The 13,258-nt window shown below is 48.5% G+C and overlaps 1 protein-coding gene and 1 long non-coding RNA gene across 2 annotated transcripts in view; both read left to right on the top strand.

Annotated features, from left to right (window-relative positions):
• LOC138852902 (uncharacterized) overlaps positions 1-8,164 on the top strand; it is a 305,668-nt gene extending 297,504 nt beyond the window's left edge. The window contains exon 3 of the long non-coding RNA XR_011392166.1: positions 7,607-8,164. This is a non-coding gene — a long non-coding RNA (uncharacterized lncRNA). The remainder of the gene's footprint in view (positions 1-7,606) is intronic.
• Positions 1-13,258, top strand: part of LOC128689368 (potassium voltage-gated channel subfamily KQT member 1-like) — a 773,858-nt gene that overhangs the window by 408,903 nt on the left and 351,697 nt on the right. The gene's annotated exons all lie outside the window — the stretch shown is intronic.

Genomic DNA, 13,258 nt, shown 5'->3' with positions numbered 1-13,258 from the left:
CCTAACTTCCTACTTTGCCTTCCCTTCCTTCCTTCCTTTCATTCCTGATTTCCCTTCCTTCCCTTCCTTCCTTCCTTCCTTTCATTCCTGATTTCCCTTCCTTCCCTTCCTTCCTACCTTCCCTTCCCTCCCTCCCATCCTTCCTGACTTTCATTCCTTCCTTTCTATCTTCCCTCCCTTCCTACCTTCCTTCCCTTCCTTCCTTACTTTCATAATCCCTGACTTCTCCTCCTTCCTTCTCCATAACTCCCTCCTATTTCTTCCCTCTCTCCCTCCTTCTCTACTCCTTCCTCCAGGACTCATTAAATCAGTGCTGTGGTTAGTGTCTGGTGGATAGCCAGCCAGCCAGCCAGCCAGCCAGCCAGCCAGCCAGCCAGCCAGCCAGCCAGCCAGCCGGCCAGCCAGCCAGCCAGCCAGCCAGCCAGCCAGCCAGCCAGCCAGCCAGCCAGCCCGGAAGCCAGCCAGCCAGCCGGCCAGCCAGCCAGCCAGCCGGCCAGCCAGCCCGCCAGCCAGCCAGCCAGCCAGCCAGCCAGCCAGCCAGCCAGCCAGCCGGCCAGCCAGCCAGCCAGCCGGCCAGCCAGCCAGCCAGCCAGCCAGCCAGCCGGCCAGCCGGCCAGCCAGCCAGCCAGCCAGCCGGTTGAGATTGGCGGCCAATAAACCGGTTGACTGGTCAGCCCCTCTACCAGTTAGCCGGCCATCCGGTCAGTTCGTCAAACGGCCGTCATGCTGACAGCCCAACCGGTTGTAAGATGGCCAGCTGGTTAGTTGGTCAACCAGCTAGAACTTTATTCCGTGTTAGTACTCCACAGTATGTTGGTACTCCACACTATCTTGGTACTCAACACTGTGTTGGTACTCAATGCTGTATTGGTACTCAACACTATGTTGGCACTCAACACTGTTGGTACTCAACACTATGTTGGTACTCAATGGTACTCAACATTATGTTGGTACTCAACACTGTTGGTACTTAACACTATGTTGGCACTCAACACTGTTTGTACTCAACACTATGTTGGTACTCAATGGTACTCAACATTATGTAGGTACTCAACACTGTTGGTACTTAACACTATGTTGGCACTCAACACTGTTGGTACTCAACACTATGTTGGTACTCAATGGTACTCAACATTATGTTGGTACTCAACACTGTTGGTACTTAACACTATGTTGGCACTCAACACTGTTGGTACTCAACACTATGTTGGTACTCAACATTATGTTGGCGCTCAACTCTGTTGGTACTCAATGGTACTCAACGCTATGTTGGTACTCAACACTGTTGGTACTCAACACTGTTGGTACTCAACACTATGTTGGCACTCAACACTGTTGGTACTCAGCACTGTTGGTACTCAGTGGTACTCAACACTGTTGCTACTCAGTGGTACTCAACACTGTTGCTACTCAGTGGTACTCAACACTGTTGGTACTCACTGGTACTCAACACTGTTGCTACTCAACACTATGTTGGTACTCAAAACTATGTTGGTACTCAACACTGTTAGTACTCAAAACTATGTTGGCACTCAACACTGTTAGTACTCCACACTGTTGGTACTCCACGCTATGTTGGTACTCCACACTATGTTAGTACTCCACACTATGTTAGTACTCCACACTGTGTTGGTACTCAACTCTAGCCTCAGTCCTTCGTGTAAATAGCGAGATAGAAACTCATCTCTCAGCCAGGTTCCCAGCACCTCACCACATCACCGCGTCCTGGGTTCCCAGCACCTCAGCTCCTAGCACGTCACCGCGTCCTGGGTTCCCAGCACCTCAGCTCCTAGCACGTCACCGCGTCCTGGGTTCCCAGGACCTCAGCCCCTCCTAGCACGTCACCGCGTCCTGGGTTCCCAGCACCTTAGCTCCTAGTACGTCACCGCGTCCTGGGTTCCCAGCACCTCAGCTCCTCCTAGCACGTCACCGTGTCCTGGGTTCCCAGCACCTCAGCTCCTCCTAGCACCAACGTGTCCTGGGTTCCCAGCACCTCAGCTCCTCCTAGCACGTCACCGTGTCCTGGGTTCCCAGCACCTCAGCTCCTAGCACGTCACCGCGTCCTGGGTTCCCAGCACCTCAGCTCCTCCTAGCACGTCATCGTGTCCTGGGTTAGCACCTCAGCTCCTCCTAGCACGTCACCGCATCCTGGGTTCCCAGCACCTCAGCTCCTCCTAGCACGTCACCGTGTCCTGGGTTCCCAGCACCTCAGCTCCTCCTAGCACGTCACCGCGTCCTGGGTTCCCAGCACCTCAGCTCCTAGCACGTCACCGCGTCCTGGGTTCCCAGCACCTCAGCTCCTCCTAGCACGTCACCGTGTCCTTGGTTCCCAGCACCTCAGCTCCTCCTAGCACGTCACCGCATCCTGGGTTCCCAGCACCTCAGCTCCTCCTAGCACGTCACCGTGTCCTGGGTTCCCAGCACCTCAGCTCCTCCTAGCACGTCACCGCGTCCTGGGTTCCCAGCACCTCAGCTCCTCCTAGCACGTCACCGCATCCTGGGTTCCCAGCACCTCAGCTCCTCCTAGCACGTCACCGCGTCCTGGGTTCCCAGCACCTCAGCTCCTCCTAGCACGTCACCGCGTCCTGGGTTCCCAGCACCTCAGCTCCTCCTAGCACGTCACCGTGTCCTGGGTTCCCAGCACCTCAGCTCCTCCTAGCACGTCACCGCGTCCTGGGTTCCCAGCACCTCAGCTCCTCCTAGCACGTCACCGCGTCCTGGGTTCCCAGCACCTCAGCTCCTCCTAGCACGTCACCGTGTCCTGGGTTCCCAGCACCTCAGCTCCTAGCACGTCACCGTGTCCTGGGTTCCCAGCACCTCAGCTCCTAGCACGTCACCGTGTCCTGGGTTCCCAGCACCTCAGCTCCTCCTAGCACGTCACCGTGTCCTGGGATCACAGCAGGAACTGGGAATTTAGGAAAGTAAAGCCACTCACAGGAAACAGATTATTCCTGGAATTCCAAGGAGATTAGTTCTGCAATGCTGGAATTACTCTGATTTAAGATCCATTTACAAATTCCAGAGGGTGTGCGAATTCTCGCGTTACTGACCAGGAATATATTTGCCCTAGTAAAGTAACGCTCGGCAAGAATTTACAATGTGCTAGAATTTTTAACGCAAGTTAGTGTTGAAAGTGAGTGAGTGTGTGTGTGTGTGAGAGAGAGAGAGAGAGAGAGAGAGAGAGAGAGAGAGAGAAAGAGAGAGAGAGAGAGAGAGAGAGAGAGAGAGAGAATGTTCGACTCTGTATATTCAGAGATATGAAATTAGCATTGTTTGGTAGCCTACTGTTTGTGTGTGTGTGTGTGTGTGTGTGTGTGTGTGTGTGTGTACTCACCAAATTGTGATTGCAGGGGTCGAGTCATAGCTCCTGTCCCCACCTCTTCACTGGTCGCTACTAGGTCCATTAACTGCTCCTTGAGCTTTATCATATCTCTTCTTAAAGCTATGTATGGACCCTGCCTCCACTACGTCACTCTCCAGACTGTTTCACTTCTTCACAACTCTATGACTGAAGAAATACTTCCTGACATCCCTGTGACTCATCTGAGTTGTGACCCCTTGTTCCTATCCACCTTGTCAATTCCTCTCAATATTTTATATGTTATCATATCTTCCCCTATCTCTCCTGTCTTCCAATGTACAGTGTTGTGAATGACTCCTTACTTAGATGCTGAGATGCTGTTCTCAGGTTTGCCAGGCGGCCGTATGCTGCAGCAGTTATTTGATTGACGTGCGCCCCAGATGTGCTCGGCATGATGCTCACCCCAAGATCTTTTTCATTGAGTGAGTTTTGCAGCCACTGACCTCTTAGGCTGTATTCCGTCTGCTGTCTTCTTTATCCTTCTCCAAGCTTTATAACGTTGCACTTGCACTCTGTGTGTGTATGTGTGTACTCACCTAATTCACCTAATTGTGGTTGCAGGGGTCGAGACTCAGCTCCTGGCGCCGCCTCTTCACTGATCGCTACTGGATCCTCTCTCTCTCTGCTTCCTGAGCTTTGTCATACCTCTTCTTAAAACTATGTATGGTTCCTGCCTCCACTACTTCACTTGCTAGGCTATTCCACTTGCTGACAACTCTATGACTGAAGAAATACTTCCTAACGTCCCTGTGACTCGTCTGAGTCCAGCTTCCAGTTGTGACCCCTTGTCCCTGTGTCCCCTCTCTGGAACATCCTATCTCTGTCCACCTTGTGTGTGTGTGTGTGTGTGTGTGTGTGTGTGTGTGTGTGTGTGTGTGTGTGTGTGTGTGTGTGTGTCTGTGTCTGTGTCTGTGTGTGTCTGTGTGTGTGTGTGTTTTCAGCGCAACACCAGATAATGGGAAATGGTGCAAATTGAATTTAAGATGGTGGATTTCCTTCCTGTAAGGCTCTTCATTCTAGGTATTGGAGCTACGTACCTCTTCTTCGGATCAAACCTGATTGCCTGCTCTGTTCCCAGGTGCTGTATGACCCTTAGGATATATAACAGTAATTACGAAAAGCTTAATCGCTAAATTAAATTCTGGGTGTACAAAGAGCCTATGTGACGTCAAGTGTGCGTCATTGCCGTCTTGTCCTGTGATTGGTTTAACCCTGGGTGAGTGTGACGTCATGCTTGCGTCATCACTGTCTCGTCTCGTGATTGGCTGGGCCATCGGCAGGTGTGACGCCAGATTTGCGTCATTGCACTTCCCTCCCGTGATTGGTTGGGCCCTCGGGGGATGAACCTTGAATTTCCTTGTAAATATTTATGGGAAGTTGTGTGTAAGACAGAGAGAGAGAGAGGGGGGGGGAGACGGAGAGAGAGAGAGAGAGGGGGGAGACGGAGAGAGAGAGAGAGGGGGGAGACGGAGAGAGAGAGAGGGGGGGAGACGGAGAGAGAGGGGAGTAGTCGGAGAAAGAGAGGAGACGGTGAGAGAGATGGGAAGGAGAGAGAGAGAGCGGAGGGAGACGGAGAGAGGGGGGAAGACGGAGAGAGGGGGGAAGACGGAGAGAGGGGGGAAGACGGAGAGAGGGGGGAGACGGAGAGAGAGATGGGAAGAAGGAGAGAGAGAGAGAGAGACGAAGTATTCTTTCATTTTGTCAAGTAACTGGAGATTTGATATGAGTGACATATTAAGAAATAAGTTTAGAGGAAGTGAGGGGTGACATCTGGTAGTGTGTGTGCTGACAGACTCCAGCTGTCAGTGCTACTGTTGAGAAAAATCCTTTCTCAAAGGCAGACCTCTGCCCCCTCCCCTCCCCCTTAAAGATGGGTGGGTGGGAAGGGAGGGGGTGATAGTCCCCCGGAAGCGCCATTTTTTTTTACGAATTCACAGATTTTTTTGCATTATTATAGAAAAAAATGCTTCGTTTTAAATAAAAATATTTTGATTTCTCCGTGAGGCAGACATTGGCGATCAGCCGGGCGGCGGTTCCTACGTTGGATTGCGTGCGGTCGGCACTAACAGCCTGGTTGATCAGACCCTGATCCACCACAAGGCCTGGTCAGAAACTGAGCGGCGGGGGCATTGACCCCCTCGGAACTACCTCCAGGTAAACACCAGCTCTTATCAAGGTACAATAAAGATATAATCTGAAGGATACATTAATGGACTACCCAGTACATAAAGTTTGAGGGATACAGTACAAGAACACATATCTGTTTGTCAACAATTACATATCAGATATCTCTCCAGTCTGATAAGAGCTGTGACTCGTTCCCGGAATACAAGAGGCGTTACCCCTCTGAACCGCAACACTGAGTCGCTGTAACAGAAAACTGGCTGTGCTGGGATACTTGTTCTGAAGACCCTCTTTGCCTAGCTCCTTAAGGAACTTAGATGCACTCTTTCTCCATAAGTCGAGGGGCCTCTGAACCTATGGTAACAAACATGTTACATTTGCCAAAGTCAAATGGGACTCCTTGAGGATGGCATCTGCTCCTCTTTCATCCCTGGTATATTGGAGATAGGTGTCATATAGTGTGGATGCACATATGTAGTCCCACACCAGCTGCATGCCAGCTGGCCAGGCTTGCAAGGTTATTACATTCACATACACTTGGCCGGTGTTGAATCTACATAGCTGAGGCAGCTCCCTTATTGCTGGGCATCTGATTGTTAACCTCTTATTGGCTTGCCATTTTTTCTTCGGATTTGCATGTCAAAATATATTCACTCTTTGCACTAGTAACAATAATTTAATGAGTAATAGTGCAAACAGAAATATTACATGTATTTTTTTTAACTTATCAAGACCCCTTGTTGGTGAAGGGCTCTTGATGCACGGAGTTGGAGCTACCTTATCATGAATGGAACCTGATTGACTCAAGTTCCTCCCCGGCACTGCACGGCTCTTACGGGTTGAGTGCTTCCTCCTGAATATGCTAATTATAACCATTACACACACACACACACACACTCACACGAAGTAGAATAATCTAAGAGTAGAATAGTAGAGGCGGGTTCCATACATAGTTTTAAGAAAAGGTACGATGAGCTCTTGGAGCAGGGAGAGAGTGGACCCAAAAGCGACTAGCCAAGAGGCGGGGCCAGGAGCTGTGAATCGAACCCTGCAACGATATATAGGTGAGTACACACAAACACACACACACACACACACACACACACACACACACACACACACACACACACACACACACACACACACACACACACACACACACACACACCTTGAGTATTTGGTCTAAAATTAAGTGGCAGAACCAGGAGCTACATCTGGCTGCCTTAAAATATAATTACAAGTAGGTAATGCTACTAGCAGGCAATTATTATTATTATTATTATAATCAAAAAGAAGCGCTAAGCCACAAGGGCTATACAGCTACTAGCAGGCAAAAAAAAAAATCAGGCCAGGTCTGAAGGTGTCTAGGGACGTGTGGTGGTGAGGTGTGACCACATCTGGTCTAGTCAAGTCAGATCAGTCGTTTTCGTGACTGTGGTGCCGTGTTGTGTGTGTGTGTGTGTGTGTGTGTGTGTGTGTGTGTGTGTGTGTGTGTGTGTGTGTGTGTATGTGTGTGTGTGTGTGTGTGTGTGCGGAAATCCTTTGAGATCCTTTGAGACATGGTTCGCGCCTGACTAAAATAACCACAGAAATAATTCTGACCTTCGTATTTCTTTCTTATTCAGCAAATGAGCTTTCTGGCGTTATATTGGGGCTGTTTAGTAGACTTTATGTGTTTTGGCGCGGCGTCAGCGGTGCGAAAGAGGATTTTTTTTTTTTTATGGTAGGTTAGTATTAAGTTGTTATTGTCTGTAGCTCTGTAATCAGACTACCATCACACCTCTGTAATCAGGCTACCGCTATAACTTTGTACTAAGACTACCGTCATAACTATGTACTAAGATTATCATTATAACTCTGTACTCAGACTACCGTCATAATTCTGTACTCACAGTACCGTCATAGCTCTACACTCTGACAATGACAGCAAGGGACTGTTTAGTAAAGCAGACTGTTGATCACACGCCACTTTCTCTATGGAAGATAATAAACGAACCCGCAGAAAGGACACACAAACAGAGCTAACGTTTATTTACAACTAGATTATATTCACCGATGACACGCGCCCTCGACTTCCCTACCATATTCACTTACACAGCTTCACACCACTTCTTGTTCCAGGCGTGACGAACTATATAGGCGGGACGGCCCGTGGTCTCAATTCACCAGTCCAGGAAGATAGACGTCAGGAAGGCCTCCGTAACAACATAGAAACTGCTACTTACGTCTCATGGAGTTAATGGCAGAGGAGACTGACAGGAGCAAGGGAAAGTGTGTCGAGGCTGCCCACATCCAGGTATTAGGATCGTGCAAAACACTGATGCATTTACCATTGCTGAACCGCTCACCCACACCACTCTACGACATCCCTGTTCCACGGGATTCCTCTTATGCAGATTCTCTGGTCCCCCTAAACCAACCCTCTCTGTGTGTGTCAAATGTATTCCTCTCACCTACTTCACCTACCTACATCCCGTGTACTTACCTACGCTTCCCCTGTCACCTGACCCAACCTTCTTCTTAGTGTCTGTCTGCTGACCTTTACAAGGAATAAGTGCGTGGTACACTACGTAACTTGATAAAGCTCTCACTAGGAACAACGTCGCTTTTAATAAAGCCTTCTTGTGTCTACTTGTTTCTTGTTTCACCATGCTGTTATTGTTGTTGGAAATTTATTTATATTTTTATTTTGTAACACAAAAGTAACTTAGACAGTTTTTTTTTTTGGGGGGGGGGAGGGGGGTGCTGAAAGTTATTAATTGATTTGTTGTCGATATATTTAATCGTTGTTTCTTTTCTTTTATTCTCAGCCGATAGTTTATGTTGAGTCCTCGCGGTAACTACGCTAGTTTCTACGGAGTACCATAACCCACTTTTACCGTAACGGGCGTGTCTTGTACCGCAGGAGTTACTGTCAGGTGTCGTAATTACCAGTCCGCGACATGTGAAGGCAGCCACTCGCTCGGAAGGAGACTAGGAGCAAAGGGAACAGAGAGGGGGGTCTACGAAGACTGCTTCCCATATACGTTTTAGTGATCGGAGGATCGAGCCTCCACCACTCCTTGCACTCAGTACCCAACCTTCACATTATGTTATGTAATTTAAGTGTCTGTTATTCCAGATGGGCCAATTTTAGATACCCTCCAGGTATCACTAATCGCCCTCCAGGTATCACTAATCGCCCTCCAGGTATCATTAATCGCCCTCCTGGTACTATTAATCGCCCTTCTGGTGTCAGTCACCCTCCTAGTATCATTACTCGCCCTCCTGGTATTACTAATCGCCCTCCTGGTATTATTAATCGCCTCCTGGTATTATTAATCGTCTCCTGGTGTCATTAATCGCCCTCCTGGTATCACTAATCTCCCTCTTGGTATCATTAATCACCCTTCTGGTATCATTAATCGCCCTCCTGGTATCACTAATCGCCCACCTGGTACCATTAATCGCCCTCCTGATATTAATCACCTTCCTGGTATTAATCACCCTCCTGGTACCATTAATCGCCCTCCTGGTATTATTAATCGCCCTCCTAGTATCATTAATTCCCCCCTTCTGTCATTAATCACCCTCCTGGTACCATTAGTCACCTCCTGGTATTATTACTCGTCCTCCTGGCATCACTTAGTAAAAATGTTCTTCAACTCCATAATACTGTGTGCCTTTCAACGCAAGGAGTGGTTAAAAACTCGATCCTCCGTCCGTGAATGTGATCAGTCAGGTTGTTGGTGATTGCCACTTGCAGGGGTAATTATTGTTATTAGATTGGATGGAGGGTGTAAAGAAGGTTTTGTGTGAGAGAAGCTTGGACTTCCAGCAAGCGTGTGTGAGGACTTTAGATAGGAGTGAGTGGAGACAAGTGATTTTTAAGACTTGACGCGTTGTTGGAGTGTGAGCAAAGTAACATTTATGAAGGGATTCAGGGAAACCGGTTAGCCAGACTTGAGTCCTGGAGGTGGGAGGTACAGTGCCTGCACTCTCAAGGAGAGCTGTTGATATGTTGCAGATTTTTAACTATTGCCGGCGTGCCTCTGGCAAGACAGTGATGGAGTGAACGATGATGAAAGTGTTTCTTCTATTTCGGGTCACCTTGCCTCGGTGGGAAACGGCCGATATGTTAATAATAATTAAATTATTATTATTATTATTATTATTATTATTATTATTATTATTGTGATTATTGTTATTTTACTTAAGAAAACCTGTAGTAAAAAAGCTAGTCGAATGTGGTAAAAGTGTGTGGGGAAGGAACCTTGAGAATACTGATTGCTGGAGAAGCGAGAATCCTTCCCCCGTCACTGGAGTGCCAACCCCACCTTCCCACCAGAGATTGACTTGGCACATCCAGCGGCTCCTTCGCGGCCTCCACCAGGAGGCTGGGGGATTGAGACATCGGAAGCTCCTGAGGCCACGCCAGTGCCAACGCGGTGCACAAAACGGGGGATTTTTAAGTATGCAGTCTAGCAGGAAATATTTTAACCCCGTCAACAGCAAGGTCTTGTGCAAGACCTCTTGTGAAGGCCTCAACAGCACCAGGGTCTTGTGCAACTGAAGACCTCAACAGCACCAGGGTCTTGTGCAACTGAAGACCTCAACAGCACCAGAGTCTTGTGCAACTGAAGACCTCAACAGCACCAGAGTCTTGTGCAACTGAAGACCTCAACAGCACCAGAGTCTTGTGCAACTGAAGGCCTCAACAGCACCAGAGTCTTGTGCAACTGAAGACCTCAACAGCACCAGGGTCTTGTGCAACTGAAGACCTCAACAGCACCAGGGTCTTGTGCAACTGAAGACCTCAACAGCACCAGGGTCTTATGCAACTGAAGACCTCAACAGCACCAGAGTCTTGTGCAACTGAAGACCTCAACAGCACCAGGGTCTTGTGCAACTGAAGACCTCAACAGCACCAGGGTCTTGTGCAACTGAAGACCTCAACAGCACCAGGGTCTTGTGCAACTGAAGACCTCAACAGCACCAGGGTCTTGTGCAACTGAAGACCTCAACAGCACCAGTCTTGTGCAACTGAAGACCTCAACAGCACCAGGGTCTTGTGCAACTGAAGACCTCAACAGCACCAGGGTCTTGTGCAACTGAAGACCTCAACAGCACCAGAGTCTTGTGCAACTGAAGACCTCAACAGCACCAGGGTCTTGTGCAACTGAAGACCTCAACAGCACCAGAGTCTTGTGCAACTGAAGACCTCAACAGCACCAGAGTCTTGTGCAACTGAAGACCTCAACAGCACCAGGGTCTTGTGCAACTGAAGACCTCAACAGCACCAGGGTCTTGTGCAACTGAAGACCTCAACAGCACCAGAGTCTTGTGCAACTGAAGACCTCAACAGCACCAGGGTCTTGTGCAACTGAAGACCTCAACAGCACCAGAGTCTTGTGCAACTGAAGACCTCAACAGCACCAGAGTCTTGTGCAACTGAAGACTTCAAAAGCACCAGGGTCTTGTGCAACTGAAGACCTCAACAGCACCAGGGTCTTGTGCAACTGAAGACCTCAACAGCACCAGGGTCTTGTGCAACTGAAGACCTCAACAGCACCAGGGTCTTGTGCAACTGAAGACCTCAACAGCACCAGGGTCTTATGCAACTGAAGACCTCAACAGCACCAGAGTCTTGTGCAACTGAAGACCTCAACAGCACCAGGGTCTTGTGCAACTGAAGACCTCAACAGCACCAGGGTCTTGTGCAACTGAAGACCTCAACAGCACCAGGGTCTTGTGCAACTGAAGACCTCAACAGCACCAGGGTCTTGTGCAACTGAAGACCTCAACAGCACCAGTCTTGTGCAACTGAAGACCTCAACAGCACCAGGGTCTTGTGCAACTGAAGACCTCAACAGCACCAGGGTCTTGTGCAACTGAAGACCTCAACAGCACCAGAGTCTTGTGCAACTGAAGACCTCAACAGCACCAGGGTCTTGTGCAACTGAAGACCTCAACAGCACCAGAGTCTTGTGCAACTGAAGACCTCAACAGCACCAGAGTCTTGTGCAACTGAAGACCTCAACAGCACCAGGGTCTTGTGCAACTGAAGACCTCAACAGCACCAGGGTCTTGTGCAACTGAAGACCTCAACAGCACCAGAGTCTTGTGCAACTGAAGACCTCAACAGCACCAGGGTCTTGTGCAACTGAAGACCTCAACAGCACCAGAGTCTTGTGCAACTGAAGACCTCAACAGCACCAGAGTCTTGTGCAACTGAAGACTTCAAAAGCACCAGGGTCTTGTGCAACTGAAGACCTCAACAGCACCAGGGTCTTGTGCAACTGAAGACCTCAACAGCACCAGGGTCTTGTGCAACTGAAGACCTCAACAGCACCAGGGTCTTGTGCAACTGAAGACCTTAACAGCACCAGGGTCTTGTGCAACTGAAGACCTCAACAGCACCAGAGTCTTGTGCAACTGAAGACCTCAACAGCACCAGAGTCTTGTGGAACTGAAGACCTCAAAAGCACCAGGGTCTTGTGCAACTGAAGACCTCAACAGCACCAGGGTCTTGTGCAACTGAAGACCTCAACAGCACCAGGGTCTTGTGCAACTGAAGACCTCAACAGCACCAGGGTCTTGTGCAACTGAAGACCTCAACAGCACCAGGGTCTTGTGCAACTGAAGACCTCAACAGCACCAGAGTCTTGTGCAACTGAAGACCTCAACAGCACCAGAGTCTTGTGCAACTGAAGACCTCAACAGCACCAGAGTCTTGTGCAACTGAAGACCTCAACAGCACCAGAGTCTTGTGCAACTGAAGACCTCAAAAGCACCAGGGTCTTGTGCAACTGAAGACCTCAACAGCACCAGGGTCTTGTGCAACTGAAGACCTCAACAGCACCAGGGTCTTGTGCAACTGAAGACCTCAACAGTGGAAGTTTGACTTTACAACTTGAAAAACAATAGAGATGTGCAACACTGTGAACTGTGATATGGTGAAGTGTCACAGTGAAGTGTGACACAGTGAAGTGTGACACAGTGAAGTGTGACACAGTGAAGTGTGACACAGTGAAGTGTGACACAGTGAAATGTGTGACACAGTGAAGTGTGTGACACAGTGAAGTGTGTGACACAGTGAAGTGTGTGACACAGTGAAGTGTGACACAGTGAAGTGTGACACAGTGAAGTGTGACACAGTGAAATGTGTGACACAGTGAAGTGTGTGACACAGTGAAGTGTGTGACACAGTGAAGTGTGTGACACAGTGAAGTGTGTGACACAGTGAAGTGTGTGACACAGTGAAGTGTGTGACAGTGAAGTGTGTGACACAGTGAAGTGTGTGACACAGTGAAGTGTGTGACACACTGAAGTGTGACACTTCACACGTGAAGATGTGATCAATATTACGTCAGGCAACTTGAAGCTAAGAGGATTTTTTTCTTATATTTACGTGAAGCAATAAAAACGTTAAGAGCTATCTGTCTGTCTCTCTCTCTCTCTCTCTCTCTCTCTCTCTCTCTCTCTCTCTCTCTCTCTCCCAGATACTTCACCACGGGTCGAGTCTGATAATTAAAGAATTTCTTGATTTAAATAGAAGACGATAAAACAAATAAAAACAGGAAAGTAAAAAATAATAAAGACAATAAATAAAATATATAAGATGGAAGTGCAAAAAAAAAGATGAACACAAAATAAGACCAGACAAAATTACCTTAAAACAATAACAGAAGCAAGATGAGAAATATTTTTATTTTTCCTTTCAGTCTCCAGTAAATTCTCTCGTTGCGAGAGACCCAGAATGAGAAAGATTTTTTTTGTGTGTCTGCGATTGGT

Source organism: Cherax quadricarinatus, chromosome 18 (assembly GCF_038502225.1).
Source record: "Cherax quadricarinatus isolate ZL_2023a chromosome 18, ASM3850222v1, whole genome shotgun sequence".
NCBI lineage: Eukaryota > Metazoa > Arthropoda > Malacostraca > Decapoda > Parastacidae > Cherax > Cherax quadricarinatus.
This window is presented reverse-complemented; position numbering and strand designations above follow the sequence as displayed.